The 18,842-nt window shown below is 49.5% G+C and overlaps 1 long non-coding RNA gene across 1 annotated transcript; it reads left to right on the plus strand.

Moving 5' to 3' along the window:
• Window positions 1–1,427: 1,427 nt before the first annotated feature.
• On the plus strand, window positions 1,428–18,842 carry LOC145723404 (uncharacterized). Its single transcript, XR_014148407.1, has 3 exons — window positions 1,428–1,754; window positions 17,003–17,117; window positions 17,411–18,842. It is a non-coding gene; the product is annotated as an uncharacterized LOC145723404 (long non-coding RNA).

The raw sequence follows: 18,842 nt of genomic DNA on the forward strand, positions 1-18,842 counted from the left end.
TGGGAAGGGAGGTAGTAAGGACTGGTGATTGCAAGAGTGGGCTCTGGGGGCGCCTGGGTGGCTCAGTGGGTTCAGTGTCTGCCTTCAGGGTCCTGGGATCGAGCCCCGCATTGGGCTCCCTGCTCGGTGGGGAGCCTGCTTCTCCCTCCCCCCACTTCCTGCTCCTGCTTTCTTTCGCTATCTCACTCTCTCCCAATTAAATAAATAAAATCTTTTTTTTTTTAAAGATTTTATTTATTTTTTAGAGAGCGAGCGAGAGAGAAACAGCATGAGAGGGGAGAGGGTCAGAGAGAGAAGCAGGCTCTCCGCTGAGCCGGGAGCCCGATGTGGGACTCGATCCCAGGACCCTGGGATCATGACCTGAGCCGAAGGCAGACGCTTAACCATCTGAGCCACCCAGGCGCCCTTAAATAAATAAAATCTTAAAAAAAAAACCCAAAACCCAAAAAAACAAAAAGAAACCAAGAGTGGTCTGGGAAGCTGGAAAGCCAGGTGTTTTGATCTGGACTTTGCCCTGTTACTCCTTGTATAACCTTGGGGAAGGCGCTTGACCCCTTCAAACCCAGAGGTCAAGGGGAGCCTCAGTAGCCTCATCATTGCAGATCCTAAGAGTGAATGTCCTCGCAGAGAGCTTGTGGGCATTAGGTGAGGTCATGTGGGAGTGATGGAGCAGGAGGTCTGTGTGGGGGCCTCGGGGCCACTTCTTGCTGTGTGTGACTCTGGAAAAAGCACCAGCCTCCTGAGGTTTGCTCACGTCTGCAGTGGGGTTTACACGTCTGACGTGTGAGTTAGTGGAGGGTCAGATGAGGTCTCTGCACAATGAGGAGCAGGAGGTAAGTGCTCAGTAAACACGGGCCTGTGACAGGCTGGTATGACGGGGTGGGGAAAGGACAGGAAGATGACATCCTTTCCCACTTGGCTCTTTCTGTGTTTCTCTTAGGAAGCCCGGTCCTGGGGCCTGGGGTGGTGAGCAGCCAGCCCCCTCCCCGCCCCGGGGGGCACCCTCCCTGCTCCTTTCTTGAACGGGCCTAGCCATCAGTGACGCTAGGTGGGTCCACGCCCTCGGCCACGACAGAACCATGCTCATTTTGCAGCTTCCTCCGTGTGGAGGCTTAAATTCAATGGCTCCGGGACCGCGGGGCCACCTCCTCCCATGACCTGGCCATGTTTTAATTCCTAGCCATCTTCACTAACCCAGAACACTTGGGATTCTCTTGTCTCCAGCAGAACCCCAAACATCTCCCACCCCCTTGTTGGTATAGTGGTTAATTAAGTGTCTGTCAGTCACAGAATCCAGAGGCAGATATCAGATGACTGTTCGCTCAGCCTTTTCCCAAAAGGCCCATCTGGGCTGGTTTCTTCAGCTCAGCAACATCGGCGCTCCTCGACCACCTGTCTTCTTGGCCACTAAGTGTGATGGCCCTGGGGCTGGTGAGCAGCTGTTGTCCATCTCCTGGAGCCAAGCGGGGAGCTCAGGCTGCAGTAGACAGCCATATCTGGTAGAGGGCAAAGGGAAACGGCCTGCTGATTATTGGGCTGCCGTGAAAACTTCACCCTGGAGGTCTTTCACAAACAGGATAGAGTTTCATCTCTCTGGAATGTGTTAGAGCAGCAAGGCCTACCCGACCTCTCTGCCCAGGTGAAATTCATCTTCCATGAAGGACTGAGCTGCACAGACCTACATAGACCTCCACGGATAGAACATAGAGCCCCATCCATGGTTGCTAAGGCCTTGAACGACTATCTTTCTCCAGGTATGTGTTTATTTCTTTAACTCCCTTGAAGGTGAGGATTACGTCCCACGTGATAGCCACACATCACTTAGCATGGCGCTGGATATTTCTCAAGCATCCACTGAGGCCCTGTGGTAGTTAGGCGGCTGCCCCTAAGAGGGGAGCAGAGCTTCAGAGGATGGCTCACTGCATTGGTAGGTTTTGAGGAAGCCAAGGAGGGCTGGAGTTTGGGGTGCTGCCTAAGGAAAGTGGGCTCCACAGTGGGGCAGGGCAGTGGAGCTCAGTGCTGGGGACAGCCAGAGAAGGTAGTAACCTGGGGAGAAAGGGCTGGAGCCTAAAGACAAGAAAGACAATCAACGGCCTTCAGAGCTTTGTTGAGAACCATCCCTGGAACCCCCGACATGGTGCCTCTCTTTGTGTCAGCGTGGGGTTCAGACCTGGTGACTGCTGACCTCCAGCTGACCTCCAGCTGGACGGGAAGGGGTGCAGGAGAAGTGCAAATGAGATGTGGTTTCAGGATAAATGGGGCCTCGGGTGGGCAGAGCCTCCAGGCCAGGAGTTTTACAGGGAGACAAGAACTCAGAATGCCCCAGACGGGAGGGCTTCCTGCAAGCCTGGGGATGTGGCCGTGCCCTGTGTCCTTAAGGAGGGATGGAGGCCTGGGGTTGACTGACCTGGGCTGACCCCTGGGGTGAAGGGGAGAATGAATAACAATGGTGGCCATAGCAATGCTTCACACACAAGTGTGGGGTTTCACAGTTTTCAGAGGGCTTTTGCACCTGTTAGCTCAGGAACAGGGAGAGGGGGGAGAATTTCAGGTGCCTCTACCCCATCTATTCCGGGAGGGCCTTAACCCTGACCCTCCCATTTCTCCTCCCACTTTCTGGGACAGAGCACTTGTACTGGGATGTGCCGATCTGGAGCAGGGTGAGAGCAGGGACAGGCTCTGCACCTTGGAGAGATGGGATGTGATCCCACACCTGGCTCACCTGGGTTCCCAGGAAGGCCAGGGAGGCGGAACCCCTCTTTCTATGTCTCCCAGAAGGGAGGAGCTCTGGGCTAGGAGCTTCTAGTACCTTATTGGCATCACAATAATCCGTTTCTTTCCTCACCTGTTCTTCCTACTGGGCACACCCCTGGCCTCTCCGTCTTGCTCTGCCAGTGGCTCTGTGGGCCTGCCGGCCCCAAAGGTCAGAACCCGTTTCCCACACTGACTCAGATCTCAGCCTCCTTCCTGACAGATGGCACATGGGGCAGCCCCAATCCTGGCCTTGGTAAATGCCCCGATATTCCTCCACCAGCACACGAATCTTTCCAACTTAGGGATTCTAGCTTCAGAAACTTCACCCAGCATCTGCGGGCCCGCCCTGGGCTGGCAAGGGATGTAACAGAGTCAGAGGAAAGGTATACAGAAGCCCAGAAGACACATGTTTTTGACAAGAAACAGGGGCATGTATCAGAGAACAGGAATGGAGGGCCACAGGGGAGAACTGCCTCTCTCGGAGAGATGGGACAAAGGGGCCACACGAGGCACTGTGAACTTCGTTGAGTGTAGGGTGAAGAAGGCGAAAGTCGGCTGGGCCCAGATGAGCAGATCTGGTCTGGCTACATGGAAAGCACAAATAAGTTTGTTGTATATGATTCTGAACTAACCAGAGTGGCAGATCAGGACATGGATGTAGTTTTTGAATGTCCAGTGGCCTCACCTAGAATTTTCAGGCTAGGACATAAAGGTGTGAGTTAGATGGTCCCACCTATTTAAAAAAATATCTTATTGCAACCCAGATCCACAAGACGTTGTCCCTTAGGAGTCACAAAAAGAAGTATGGGGTACTGTGAATGTAACATAATAAGTATTCATTCATTCATTCATTCATTCATTTAGAATGTGTGAATGGGTAGGAGGGACAGAGGGGGAGGGAGACAGAGAATCTTAAGCAGCCTCCACGTTCAGCACAGAGCCTGACACGGAGCCCAAAATGGGGCTCGACAGGGGGCTCGATCTCACGACCCTGAGATCATGACCTGAGCCAAAATCAAGAGTCGGGCGCTTAACTGACTGAGCCACCCAGGCGCCCCACGCATAATGAGAAGTCTTATGTGGAGGGCTGCGCCGTACAGGAAGAGTGGTAGAAGGTACTGCAGTCTGGAGAGTTTGATGTCATCCACTGGAATCAGGTGATCATTTCCCCAATGAGAGTCAGTGGGGAACTAGAAGAAAAGCATACAGTCAGCTTGGCTGGGACACAACTAGTGTGCAGAAACAGAGTCGGGGTATGTGCGGTTACGCTGTGGTAATAACCACAAAATCTGGGTGGCTCGTGATAACAAAGGTTATTTTTCATTTGTACCACGTGTCTGTTGTGTGTTGGCTGTAGGTCTGCTCAGTGGTTTTCACTCCTGGGCTGATGGACAAACGTTGGGACTTTTTGATCTGGGATTCTGACGGTTTCATAGCCGAGGGAAAAGAGACATGATGAATCACTTACTGATCCTCGAAACTTCTGTCTGGAAGTGACACCTGTCACTTCTGCTCATATTTCATTGGCCAATGTGAGTCATATGGCCTAGCCTAACCTCTCCTGGGAGAGCAAAGGATAATTCTCCTCTAATGAACAATAATAAATTGACCTCAAAAAAGTCCTAAAAGTCAGTTTCTGCTTTAGGCCATAATTGGGGTCCACCTCACTAATTCTTGTGAGATGTAGAGACCTCAGAATTTAGTTGTGGACAATTGTCTTAGGATGGAGTTATAGACCCGTTGCAGGAGTAGAAGCTCCCAGGAGGGACAAATGTATTTCATTCACTGGTATATCCCAAAGGCTAAGAACACGCCCCTCAACATATCTTTATTGCCGAATGAATTATACATGGGTTCAAGACGCAATATGACCCTCTCTGCCTCAGCCAAGGAGTATCTGTGTCCCATGTACTGACTTCTTTGGGTGTGGAGATAAACACACTCAGAGAACCTGTGTCTCTCTGATGGATCCAGATGAGTTGGGGCTTCACCTTCTGCTTTGGGATGCTGTGTGTCCAGCCCAAGAGTCAGCAAACTTTTTCTGGAAAGGGCAGATATTAAATATTTCAGGCTTTGCACGCCATATCATACGGTCTCTGTCACAACTACGCAAGTCTCTTGTGGGGCAAAGCAGCCATCGACTGTATGTCAATGATTGAGGGTGGCTCTGTTCCAAGAAAACTTTATTTGCAAAGCCAGGCAGTGGGCCAGAATTGGCTGGGGGCGGTAGTTCGCCTACCCCTAATCTAGCCATGAAGCTGGCTTCTCAAGCTTTGCTTTCTCCCGGGGCAGGGGGGGGAGTCCTTTTCAGGACCATGTTAGAGGCATACATTTATCACTCTCATCTGCATAAAATGAAGTGCCACGAAATTGTAGTTTTGAAACGTCCTGATGTCTGGTTGGGGGTGTTTAGGGCTTCGGTTTATTTTTGTCCAGGGAGGCAGGTCCATCCCCAAACACCCTGATCTGGCCAGGTTTTGGCTCTCGCTGTGCTGTTGTAACTCCCAGGTGCTCCCCTCCCTCGGTATCCCCATCTGCCTTGCCTTTGGGGCATGCACCCACTCTCCCCATTTCACTTGCTCCAGGGACCCCCCAGACTGCCATGGGGGGAAGGGAAGGGCACATGGCTGGCTGAGGAGGAGGAGCTCGCCCCTCTCCTCACAGTTCAGTTGGTCTGAGAAGTACAGAAATCTATTTTCTTGGGGATGTGGCTCAGATATTTTCATTTCATGGAACCTGATGCCTCAGAATCACAGATTTTTTTTCAGGCCAGAATGCCTCTGGTATGATGTGACAGTCTGGAGGGTAATTAGCAGCCACCCCTTCTTTCTGGGTCAGTAGCAGGCTTATGTAATTAGAAGTCCGAAGACGAGGTGGGGAGACAGACTCACCCCGGCCAACAACCTTCCCCCCGCAGCCTTCTAGCTGGTTGTCACAGAATTCTAGAGCAGGAAGAGACCTTATACCTGATGGCCTCTCCTCCACCTGGCCCCAACTGGACATTTGAACATCATGAGGACCAAAATGCAACCCTCTTGTCCTAGGTATCAAAGGCGGGGCTTCAGACCCCATGGACACTCCACATCCTATCCTTCAGCTAACTTCCAGACTGCTGCCCGCCCCCGCTCCCCATCTCCTCCAACAAGATAAACACATCTGTGACCCCATCCTGAGGGGACCTGGGGGAAGGAAGGAGGGAGGAGGGAGCCTCCCCAGTGCAGACAGAGACTCGGCCTTGACTTGCGTTGTTATGATAGGACCTGCCTCTCTTCTCCAGCTGGTGGGAGCACTGACCCCAGGGAGCTCAAGTCCTGGGGGAGGAGAAGCTGGTCAGGGAGAAAAGATAAGGGAGAGAGGGGAGGAGTCTGGCCAGCTCCCACCTCCTGGTTGCTGTTCCAACCAAGTTGCTGAGCTGGAGAAAGAAAACTGATAACAGATAAGGATGCTTGCTTTCCTGTGGCCTTGTTTACCTAAGCTTTGGGTTCTTGCTGGTCCCTGGGGGTGGGGTGAAAGAGCTTTGTGGGTGGAAGGCAGTGCGGGGTTCCTGGACTGAGACTTGCTTTCAGCTGCCTGAGGTCTGGGTGGCATACAGATCTTCTCTTACCTCCCAGCCCCACCCCAGACTTCCTGTAAGAAGCCAGCTAGACAATGGCTTGACCTGAAATACGAGGCTCTCCACACTTGGAGTAGGGCCTTTCACCCCAAAAGCAGTGGGCTTGGTGACTCTGCCTCTCACCTGGCCTCCTGGGTGTCTGAGCACCTGGGTAAAGATCTCCAGCCCCAGGAAGCCTTATGGTAACCTGCTTGAGCTAATCCAAATATTCCCTACCTTGTTTTTTCTGCACTGCATTCCTCAGCCATCCTGAAGAAATGGAGTCTGAACTGAACTATTATCTGAGGAGCTGAAAACCATCAAAGAGCAGTTGCTATATGCTAGGGAATAGGCACAGAGTAATGAAAAAAATAGACACAGTCCATGCCCTCATGGAGATTCAAAGCAGTTAAGTGATTCTGTGAAGCATGGGCTAAGGCAGGATGTGCTATGGAAGCACCTAGAAGACACCTAACCTTCCTGATGGTTGGGAGAGACTTTCTGAAGGTGAGTAGGATTGTCTCGACAACTGAGAGAGATACAGGGAAAGAGCATCCCAGGCGAGGAAACACTGCAGATGGAAGCACTGGGGGGAAGAGAAAGAAAGTGGGGTATTTGGGGGGGGGAAGAAAATAGTAGTGTTTTGTGAGACCCAGAGTGAGAAGAAGCAGTAGTGAGAGATGGGGCTGCGGAGATAGGCAAGGCTGGGTCATGGCGGGCAGGGAGAAGGAAGAAGGGGGACCTGGAGGGAGGAAGAGAATGGGAGCAATGGCAGACTGGTTGGGGTGGGAGGTGGAAAGACTCCAGGAGACCTTCCTCCACAGAGAAATGAGAACCACAGTCATTTCTGAGATACTCTTAGCTGGTAACTCCTGGGGCTGAGCCCTCGCCAGCCTCAGCTGGCTGCCTTCCTGCGTCAGTGCTCCCCAAATGCTTGTGGGTTTGGGGCTGCCTCCCGTGGGTTCCTCTTGGTCTCAGCCTCATTTGTGGTAGGCATCTTTCTGGTCCCTCCGCCCAGCCCTGGTGGTGTGACATGACCCCAGGCTGGCAATGTTGTCCTGAGTGGTCAGCATCTCTGAAGCAGCTCACCCAGGTAGGACCTAATTCCTTTGAAGCTGCCCACCATCTCCATCTTGCCCTCATAGGGCAGCAGTTAGAAGGATCCAGAATACCTTGCTAATTGAGCTGAAATACGAGGCTCAAAGCTCGTATGTGTGTGAGTCACCCCCAAGACCCGTCAGCAACTCATCCATTTGCCTGTCACCCCCAAGACCCGTCAACAACTCATCCATTTGCCCCGTACTCATTCCTTCCTTCCTTCCCTTCCCTTCAATGGTTATTGGGTGCTTATTGACTCTCTGGAACTAGCACACACTAGGTACCTTCCTTGGCTCGAGCTCTATTCTCAGTCCAGGAAGTCCCAGAGCCGGTAACATTAAGTTTAGTGGGTCAGGGTACAGGCTCCAACTTCAGACCATGGGGGTTCAAATTTTCTAACCACCTCCGTGACCTGGAGGAAATCACTTTTACACCTCAGTTTCCTGATCTGTAAAGCAGGTAGCAATAGGACCTACTGCATAGGCTGTTGGTGGATTAAAGGAGAGATTCCTGTATAAGGTTTTGAGCACAGTAAGTCACTGAATATTAGTTACTACTGTTTATATACATCAGCTGCTTACTTTGGAACAGGAAATTGTTAGGAGGGAATCTTTTTGGAGTTTTTTTACTGAGATGGTAACACAACAAAATTAAAGCTATCTATGCTAACAGCAACTATTTTTATATTCACTTCCAGTATTTATCATGAAATAATAATACGAATAAATCCAGAAGTCCATAGAACTTTAGACTTTCTTTTCTTTTCATCTACTCTAGTAAACTTGCTATATATAGACTCAGGAAATGACCGTGGTGTATGCAATCCACCCCCATATCCATGCCGAGATATAAGAATGCTGGCTTTACACTCCTTCCACCTTGTGTGATTGTGGATAGCATCTTGGAACCTGTTTCTCCTCATCTGTTCAATGGAGATGATAATGCCCTCTCTGGGTTATGGGAAGTAGCACTAACATGGGCAAAATGTCCAACACATAACAGAGGACTAATAAATGGTAGTTCCTGCCCCTTCCTCTGATGTAGTGTGGGGTTCAGAAAATGGGTGGTACCTAGGGGTTGTTGCCCCCAGGCTGTCCCAAGCCCCCTCCGGCCTTCCCGTAGGAAGCCCCCAGCCTACCTGAGAGGACTGGAAACTCTACTTTGCTTTAAAGAAGTCAAGGGGGTCAGCCAGCCTCTAGTTGTCTCTCTTCAGGGAAGGGCCGGGCCATGCCAGCTTCCTCAGCTGGCCCAGGGGAGGGGACCTGGGAGTGGGAGAAGGCAAGGCGGAAACACTTTCCTGGGAGCCCTTGGGGGCTCTGTCCTCTGTGGTCAGTGTGGCCTGACAGCTGTTGGGAAGAAGAACGGTGGCACGTGCTGGTGGGTGAGCTGGGGATCGCAGTGTTCCGAAAGAGCTGATGGAACAAGCCAGGCACAATGAGAGAGAAGCTTCGATGACTGGGGTTTTGCGGCTCATTCAATTAGGCTGATGGGAGCAACCTGGCTGAGTCACCTAAATCCCCTTCTACTTCCCTCCACAAAGGGCCTTTCTCAGACACCAGGAGAATATTATGTTAATAATGAATAATTTTATGGGGAGCCTGGGTGGCTCGGTTGGTTAAGTGTCCAACTCTTGATTTTGGCTCTGGTCATGATCTCAGGGTTGTGAGATCGAGCCCCGTGTCGGGCTTTGCGCTGGGTGTGGAGCCTGCTTACGATTCTCTCTCTCTCCCTCTGCCCCTGCTCCCCTCTAAAAAAATGAATAATTTTTTGTTTGTACAACATTTGAGAAATCACAGCATTCTTTTACATCCATTTTCTAATTTCAGTCTCACAAAGAGGCGGGAAGGGAGGTAATAATCCTCGTTGACAGATGAGAAAACTGAGGCTCAAGGGGGCTAAGAAACTTGACCAAGTGTACACAGCTCCTGAGCTGGGATGTCAAGCCAGGCCTTCTAGTGCCACGGTACCCACAACTGGACGATGAGCAGGCGTTCTCCAGGCAACTAGTGATGGGTCACTCAAATAATTTAGAACTTTCTTCCTTAAAATTTTTAAAAGATGACGGTACTGTCTGGCTCTTATTCCTGTTCAGATTCATCGGCTTCTCTTCGGACTTGGGAACTGAGCCCCATGGGAAAAGCTCCCTGGGGACAGAGCTCTACAGTCCTGCCCAGCTGGAGGGTTTGTGGCAGCCAGCCCTGCAGAAGGAGTTCAGAGTTGCTTGTTAATAGGTGACTAATTGAGGTTACAAAATCACGCTGTCTGGACATCAGCTGTCACCAATAGGATTAGGAGCCTCTTATCCATTTAGTCTGTCTCTAAGACATGACACCAACAAACAGTGTGAATGTGGGGCCTTGGGAAGCCCCATTCTCCTCTCTGGGCCTCCGTGTCCTCATCTGTAAATGGATAAACCTTGCTCTCCCCTCACCCCCACCTGCCATCCCGATTACCTTAATTTGATTTTCTGTGTGCAGGTTGGTGGCACAAACATTTCTTGAATTCCTGGAAACCAGTCTGGCTCTGCTATTACCAAAAGGTGGCCCTGGACCTGTCACTTAGCCTCTCTGGGTCATGGTTTCCTCCTATAGGAAAGACTGATGGTGGCTCTTTGGGGTCCTTCCAGTTCTAGTGTTCTCTACGGAGGCCATTCACCAGTGGTGGGCTGGGAAGCCTGCGAGGAAAGTGAAGCCTAGGGGCTTGCCTGGATGGGCCCGAATGACGGGACCGAGTGGGTGGGCAGTGGGTCATAGAAGCCAGTGGAGGGAAAGGAGTCGGGAGAGAGGGCCTGGAAGGTCAGAGTTAGGAGCTGGGGCTGTGAAGAGGAACTCAGAATACCTGGCTAACCCCTCAGGCCTTGCTCATCCTGCTGGGCTACCTTAAAGGAGGCTCTAAGGCCCAGATACAGGCTGGGGAAATCCTGTAAGGAGGCTGGAGCCAGCTACCGGGAGACAGGCCTCTTTTCCTCTGCAGGCCTGTCTGACCTGCTCTCGGCTGAGCCGATCTGTCTGAGGCAGGCAAAGAGAAGAGAAATCCCTCAGCTGGAGCTTACTGTGGAGGCCAGCATGGCCAGGGCCAGGCTAGCACAGGGTTAAAACCAAGCTCTCTAAGCAAACAGTATCTTCGCTATCTGGTGTTTGGATCCCAGCATGGAGGAAAGGCGGAGTCCATAGGAGGCCACCGCTGTTATCTTGAGGCAGGGCGGTTCAGGGGGAGGGGGAGGGGGAGGGGAAGGGGGAGGCAGGCAGGCCTGCAGGTCACTGTTCACTCCAGCTCTCGGGGCTCTTTCCCATGAGGACCACTGCCCTTCTTTAAACAAGTGCCCTGCAGCCACCTCTAGTCCAGAGAGACCTAGATTCCTTTTTCTCTCGGACCAGGGTGCAGAGCAGAGGGGTCTTGTGGGACCTGAGTTTAAGTTCTGGCTACCCCCTCCTGGCAAACTCAATCTCCCCTCTGTGATGCAGTGGCTTCATCTTTTCTAGAAGGAGAAGGGTCCCTTTGGCCACCCCTCTCCCTCTGGCTCATGAGGGTATCATGAGGATACAAGAGGTCCTGTTGGTCACAGAGCTGTGGGTCCTTAGTGAGGCCCTAGGAAAATATGGAGGTATGAGGTTCAAGAAGAGCCCGATGGTGTTATTTACTCATTGGGTCCTGGCCACCATGCTGGTCCCAGGTGGGATGTGGTTAGCCAGGCTCAGACAGAGCAGGAAGCCAAGTGCACTTCCTTTTTTTTCTTAGTACAACTCAGCCCTTGGAGTCAGCTGACTCCCCTTGCCTGGCAGCCAGGAGAGAGTGAGCGTGTTGGTTTCTGCACGGGAGCCCCTGAGTCTTCTTGGAAAATGACACATGTCTACAACCAGCCTTGCAGGCCATGAGCAGCTGAAAAATGGGACTGCAGGGCCATTGGCCCTGAGCGGTCAGCACCCTCTGTGATGAAAGGGTAAGAGGTGGGGACTTGTGTGAGGTGTCTCCTATCAGCTGGAGACAGGTGTCCGAACCCCGGAGTCTGAAGGCAGATCCCTGGGGGCTGCACCCCAGCCGCGTGACCTTTGTCACACAAAAAAGTTCTCTGCCTCAGGTTTCACATCTATAAAACCAGCACTATAATAATAATACATGCCTTACAGGATTGTTGCAAGAATTAAACATGATCGAGAATGTTAGTGGTCCTGGTGGAAGCTTTAGCACGCTGAAAATGCTCAGTAACTGTTAGAGAAGGGAGAGAAGACAGAGTGGAGGGCAAGAGGAGTGGGCAGATGATCTTTCCTAACCTTTCGATGCCGTGAACTTGGGGTAGAAGTCCAGTGGAGACCCAAAGACACTAGTCTATGGGGGGAGCGTTCTGGCCCAGGCAATGGCATTCTTTGGATAAAGTTATTTGGATTAAAGGGACAGAGGATGTAGAATAGGAACAGGTTCTCACAGGCATCCGCCCTCCTTCCCTCAGAGCCTACAAACAGTTCATCACTGAAATGCTCAGAGCCCAAAGGCCTTTGGAGGCAAGTATGGGGAGAGAGGGCAGGTTCTGTGGTCAGAGCCTAAGGCCGGGCATAGGGACTTCTGTTCTCCCGGAAGCTGCTTGTTACATCAACTGGAACAAATTTCTTAACCAGTCATCCCTGGGCAAAGGGTGAGGCAAATAGGTCTTGCTGCTTCTGAGCTGGGTGACCTTGAGCATGTCATTTGACCTCTCAGCCAGGGTTGCTCATCTGTGACGGGGATCATAATCAAGCCTCCTTAGGAATGCTGGTGAGGATGGAAATGAGATCACCATGTGCATTGGTCCTGCCTGGTGAATGGAAGGAGTGGTTGCAAGCGGCAGCTTCCGCTCATGTCAAGGGGCAGGGCTGGCCACCACCTGGAGTGAGTAGGAGGAGATTCTAGGATCTTCTCCATCTCAAACACGGCCTCTGAGGAGCTTAGGTTAAAGGTACGTAGGGCCACCAGTTCAGAGGGCAAGGCTGAACAACAGGGAGGAAGGTTCTCAGTCAAAGTCTCCAATAACTTTGTGGGGCCACCTTAAGAGAAATTGGTTTGGAGCCTCAATTCTGAAGACTGGGCAAGTCCTACCCTCTTCCTAACAGAAGGAACAAATGAGAATTAATTAGTAAACGTGGCTGTCAAACGTGGTCGGTGTTGTTATTAACTTAATATGTTTGTTTAAAAGGGGAGGCAGGCCTACTCTCGCCTGGGTGTGTGAGCTGCCAGCCAGCCAGGTTTGATGGGAAACCCTGTAGATTGTTTCCACATGCGACTTTACAGCAGAAATAATTAGTTGCAGTGGTGGAAGGCCTTGGAGGCAAGGACCGAGGGGTTCGGATGATGGATTTTGCAGTCCTTCATATAAAGCGCAGAGGCAGTCCCTCAGGGAAGTTTTGTACCAGGGAGAGGGCGCTCTGGGCCAGCAGGCCGGGTGAGCAAAGGTGTGGGGCGGGTGGGGGTAGGAGAAGACGGTGCGGAAAGGCTTGCTGGTAATGAACAACCTGAGTTTTCTAAAATATGTTGGCGTGTGAGGGTCGGCAGATGGCATCTCTTCTCTGAACGCCACTTTAGTTGACTCTGGCTTTGGCTTTATTTATCTACTTCACTGCTCCTTCTTTCTGTATGCTGGGTTCCCAAACATCTTAGTCCTGTCTCCCAAGGCAGAATGGGGTAGCGGCCGAAAGCAAGGGCTCTGGAACCAGACTGCTTGGATTTAAATCCTGGCTCCATTACTTACTAGCTGTGTGACTTTGGGCAAGTTACTTAACCTCTCTGTGTCTCAGTTTCTTTCATCTGTGGAATGGGCGTGATATTTTATCAACTTGATTGTGGGGACTGAATAAGTTAACATTTGCAAAGCTTTTAGACCAATGCCTACCTAGCACATGGTAAATGCTACATAAAGGCTAGTTAAACAAATGAATGGGTTCTCATTGCCCTGATCCAGCAGCAGAGTGGGCTGCTTTAGGTTGCCTGTATATTTATATTATTTCCTCTCCCCCAAGCCGTTTCAACACACAGTCTAAAAACAGTACGTTTTCCATGCTTTTGACGTTTCATTGCATGGCTCTTTCTGACCCCTTGGCAGCTTGCAAGCTACCTTACCCTGAGCCCACCATGACTCTGTGCACCAATTTTCCTCATTGGGATCCCCAAATCTTGCCAGCTGCTGTGTCCTTTGTCCTTTGCAAGGTGATTCCTCATCAGGGAGGGTGGACCTGGCCTCTGTCTACACCCACCCTCCCTGTGCATCTGCCTTCCAGGGTTGGGCATTGCCTTGAACCCAGCAGAGCACTGTTCTTGTGGCATGGGAGACACGGGTGTGTTGGGGCACCGCAGTGTCCATTTTGGGTTCTGTCTGGAATCCTCAGAGTACCGTGGATAACTGCCGCGCTGGTTTGCCATGGGGCCAGGCCAGAGTCTTGTATGCATCAATGAAGGATATTTTATTGACCGTCTGCTCGGTTTTTGCCTACTTTGTTTGGTGTGCCTAACTCAGTATTTTCAGTAGTAAAGATAGAACACTGTGGAAAAGAATGCTGGAAAATAAAAGCTAGTATAAACCACAAATATAGATAAGTAATCAGCAACTATTTCTCCCTGAAACCGAGCAGACTGTGTGGTTAAATGTGTGTATAGGCGTGTTGTGTGTCTGTTGAGAACCTTTAAAATGTTCACGTCTTTCAAAATAATATCACCTCTGGGAAACCATCCTCAGGAAACGCTAGGAAATTTACAAAATGTTTTATGCACAAAGATGTTCTTCATGTAGTTATTTATAAAAGGAAAAATTGCAAATAGCCAGAATGTCCAGCATTTGGGGTAAGGTGATATAAAACTATGGTTATACCAGTTCCAGTGGTTTTCAAATTTGTGTAGCTTTATGAGTTGCTTGAGAAACCTATTAGGATGAGGATTCCCAGCCTCCACCCCTAGAGATTGATTTAATGGGTCTGGGATAAGATCCAGAAATCTGCATTTTTAACATACCCCATATAATTCCGATGCAGATGTTCTGCAGTTCACATTTGAGAAAACTGATCAACGTAATGGGATATTTTGCAGTTATTTAAAATGATGTTTATAGAGAGATTGTAATAACATGGAGGAATGCTTTAAAATAAAAAAGTATGTGAGATTGTATATATAACTCTGCATCCAATTATGAAATAAAGCTATGTAAAACAAAGCAAAAATGTATAAAAATGTAAACAGAGGCAGTCTCAGGGTGGTAGGGTTATGGCGATGTTCTTCTTTTTTCGTTTTTTATATTTTCCAAAATTTCTAAAACTGAGTATTATTTTTATCATAAACCCCGTCAAACCTATATGTTTAAAACAGAAGCTGTTCTTTTTGCAACAAATGAAGAGGCTCCCCATTTTGGGGGATTCATACTCTGCGGGGTTTCATTTTGTCTATAAACAGACCAAGGACCCTGAAGCAAAGCAATGCTGGGTTCTTCATCCTCTGAGGGGCCCAGACCCTTCTTGGAAGCGCTCACCGCCAGGCTTCAGCTACAGACAGTTAATAAACTTCTAGAGTTATCCAGCACACATTTGTTCCCCCCCCCACCCCCCAAGTCATTGTTAAGAGCCTCCCTCTAGGGGCGCCTGGGTGGCTCAGATGGCTAAATGTCTGCCTTCGGCTCAGGTCATGATCCCAGGGTCCTGGGATCGAGCCCCACGTCCAGCTCCTGGCTCAGTGGGGCCTTGCTTCTCCCTCTCCCTCTGCCTCTCCCCCTGCTCATTCTCTCTCTCTGTATCTCTGTGTCTCGAATGAATAAATAAAATCTTTAAAAAAAAAAGAGTTTCCATCTAAAGAATTCTTTTTTTTTTTTTTAAAGATTTTATTTATTTATTTGACAGAGAGAGACACAGCGAGAGAGGGAATACAAGCAGGGGGAGTGGGAGAGCGAGAAGCAGGCTTCCCGCGGAGCAGGGAGCCCGATGCGGGGCTCGATCCCAGGACCCTGGGATCATGACCTGAGCCGAAGGCAGACGCTTAACGACTGAGCCACCCAGGCGCCCCCATCTAAAGAATTCTTAGCATGGGATGGTACGGCGGGTTATTTTGGGGAGCTGGACCATTTCAGTGAAGGTGTCTTGAGAAAATTTTCGATGAGATTACAATTTGTGCAGGATGGTGACGTCCTCTCTCAGGGAGGTGGAGATAGAGAAAGCACAGCTGTTTGCTGAGAGATGCACGCATCAGTGTGCTAGCGCTACTGTAAGGAAGTACCACAGACCAGGCGGCTTAAACCGTAGAAATTTCTTGTCTTGGTCCTGAGGTTAGAAGTCCGAGATTGAGGGTCAGCAGGGTTGCTTCCTTCTGAGGGCCCCAGGGAAGGATCTGTTCTGGGCCTTTCTCCTGGGCTTATAGATGTCTGGGTCATCCCCCCTCTCCCCCTCCCCACCCCCCGCATCTTCACATCATCTTTCTTCCGTTCATGTTTGTGTTCAAATTCCCTCTTCTTAGAAGGACACCAATCATATTGGATTAGAATCTACTCTCATGACCTCATTTTAATTGAATTACCTCTTTAAAGACCCTATCTCCAAATATGGTCACATTTTGAGGTGGGGGGCCTGCTTACCAGAACTTCAATATATGAATTTGAGGCTGGGGAGACACACGGTTCAGCCCAGAGGAAAGCTTTACAGAGCTAACAGATGGTAGAAGGCAGACTTCATTTCAAGAGCCCAAATGGGTCCCCGACAAGTCAGATTGAACCGTTGGAATGTGTCCTGTAGCTTGAAAATGGAAAGTTGGAGGCAGTGTGAGCTGTTTTTTTACTGAGCGCCGGCCGGAGAGAGGCCGCTCGGGCCCGGGCTTGCCACATGTCTGGTGCTGGTGATAGGTATGTGCCCCAGCTTAACCTGCTTCTCTCCCTGTCCGGTTGTTGGACTTTCCAGTCATGTGACGCGGGGGGAATTGGTGCAGGAGCTTCTCCAAGCCTCCCCTGTAGAAACGGGAATTAAAAATTCCTGTCCTGTCCTATCTCCCAGGCTGTCGGAGATAAGGTAAGGAAGGCACTGTATACACTGCGAAGCTCGTTCTGTCCCCCCCCCTCCCCCAGCAGGCAGTGCAGGGGCCATCCTGTCTCCCCGGCAGCCGGTGGGCACGAGTCTGTGTCTGAAGGCTTTGGGTTCACTCGTGCTCAGAAACAGCGTTCCAGAAGGTGAGGGAGGCTTGACTCTGTGCCGTACGTTTGTTGATGAAGCACCATCATAAGGGCCCTAGTCAAAGGCCTCTGGACATTGTTAAAAAAAAAATAAATAAATAAAACCACCTTATTATGAAGGTCACATATGTTCCTTACATGAACATTTATAAATTGGATATAGAAAAACAACAAATAAAAGCTCCCCATTTCCTACCATTCTACCTCCTTCCTACCATCCGGAGACACGCCCTCGGCCCCTGCCCCCATGACTTAATATCTTCCTGTGTTTCCTATGCTTATACAAATATGTGTATACATACTTTTAAAAAAATGATAATTTGGTTCATATTGTTTGAAAACGTGTGTTTCCAACTTAATGACTAACTGTGGCCTTCTTTTCCATGTCTTCTCAGGGAGATGGATCTTGAAAGTTAGTGCTGCATAGTATACCATAAAATGGATATATTCCTTCATTAATGGACATTTAAGTTATTTCCAGTTTTACAAAACATGATAAAAACGACTGCGGTGAGTACCTGTGAGCACTTGTGTGAATGGACCTCTGTAGGATGAAATTCTGGACATGAAGTAACTGACTCAAAGGGGATATTTACACATTTAAAACATCCATAAGTTTTGTAAATTGCTCTACAAAAAAAAAAAATTGTATCAATTTACACTTTCTCCAACAGTTTCTGAGCAACTGTATTTCCCCATATTCTTGCCAACAATGGACGTTATGTTCTTTTTTTGCTGTGCATTCTCTAGAATGTCAAGGATGCCTATTTTTTTGAGACTGTGTTCTTTCAATATCTTCCCAGAGGTACTCAAAATCATGATCACAAGGCCTACTGGAGAGAAGCAGCTGGGTCCAAGACCACTGGGATTTGTCAACAATTTATTTCTCAAGGAGCCCTCTGAGCACTGGGAGCTTATCTGAGGGGATTTTCTACCTGAACCCAGTTATTGCACAGACCCACAGAGAAGCTCATGTCTTGTCTTTCTTTTCATGTGAGAGAGGAGAAAAGAAATGAAGGCGAGTTTGAGCATCCAACCGGACCCACTGACCTTGAAACAGTTCTCTAGCTATCTGTCTATCTCATCTGATCGGTTTTTCTGCTTCCCTAAATAGTGCTTATAAGGGGTGCCCCTATGAAACGCTTAGTCAATCAACTCCTTATCAGCAGGGAAGGCTGGCCTTGCCTAAGCTCATTCACCCCTGATCTTGTGAGGACACAGCAGACACTGGCTTCTGCCCAACCCAGGAGGCAGGCCGAGTGCCTCTTAGGGTACCAGTGAGCCTGGGGCCCCAAAGCAATGAGAAAAAAAAAAAAATGCAGCTCTGATAAAGTTATGCAGAATATTGTGTTTGGAAACACATAGAAAGAAGCGATTTTTATTTCTGAATAGAGGCAAGTTTTTCATAGTGTTTTTATCTCGAATCCCACCGCAGATGGTGCCATATGTTTAGGGCTTAAGAATCAGTCTGAATCGATTCCTCTGGCATTTTCTCCCACCCCCAAGTCATGGCAGATTAAGCGTGCTCTGAGGCTCTGGGATTTTCCAGTCTTTCATGGAGGCCCTGCCTGCTGGGATTCTTGAGATGGGGCTTCATTTCAGTGATGTGTTCAGAATCACTACATCACAGGGCGGTGGTGGGGATTTCACTAAAAAGCATGTGAAGGCACCTGACAGGGTCGGTACTCAAGCGATGTTAATTTCCTCCCCTCGTTAGAAGCTTGTTCCATCTGAATCATGGGATTGACAGGGCGGGACTTTAAAGACTTTAAGAAGTCCTTTATTGCTTTAGACACAAAGTTCTAGGAAAAAAAAAAAAAGGGAGAGGTGTGAAATTGGCATTTTGCTACCTTTCCTTGAGGCTATAGCCTATACTGGGCCCACCGTAGGGTCCTCATACGTAGTTTTTCATTGAGTTGAGTTGAATTGAATAGAATCATGCTTGTCTTCTCTCTATCCAAGGTGAAATGTGTGTGATTCATGGAGCAAAAGCTTTCCTCCTTCCTAGAGCTTCTTAATTTCTGCATTTTCATGACCTATGGAAGACTTATCTTTCATGTTGGAGGGAGGGAAGTCAAACTGTGCATTTCCACAATGTGCTAAGCATGGTGCTTCATGTTATCCTCCCAACAGCACTAGGAGTATTGTTATTTTCTAACAGAAGAGCCAGAGTTCCAGGCATTTCTTTCCAGGGTCACATAGGTGATCAGAGGCAGGGCCAGGACTCAATGGCAG

This window comes from Leptonychotes weddellii, chromosome 9 (genome assembly GCF_054177405.1).
Source record: "Leptonychotes weddellii isolate Sample4059 chromosome 9, ASM5417740v2, whole genome shotgun sequence".
Classification (NCBI taxonomy): Eukaryota; Metazoa; Chordata; class Mammalia; order Carnivora; family Phocidae; genus Leptonychotes; species Leptonychotes weddellii.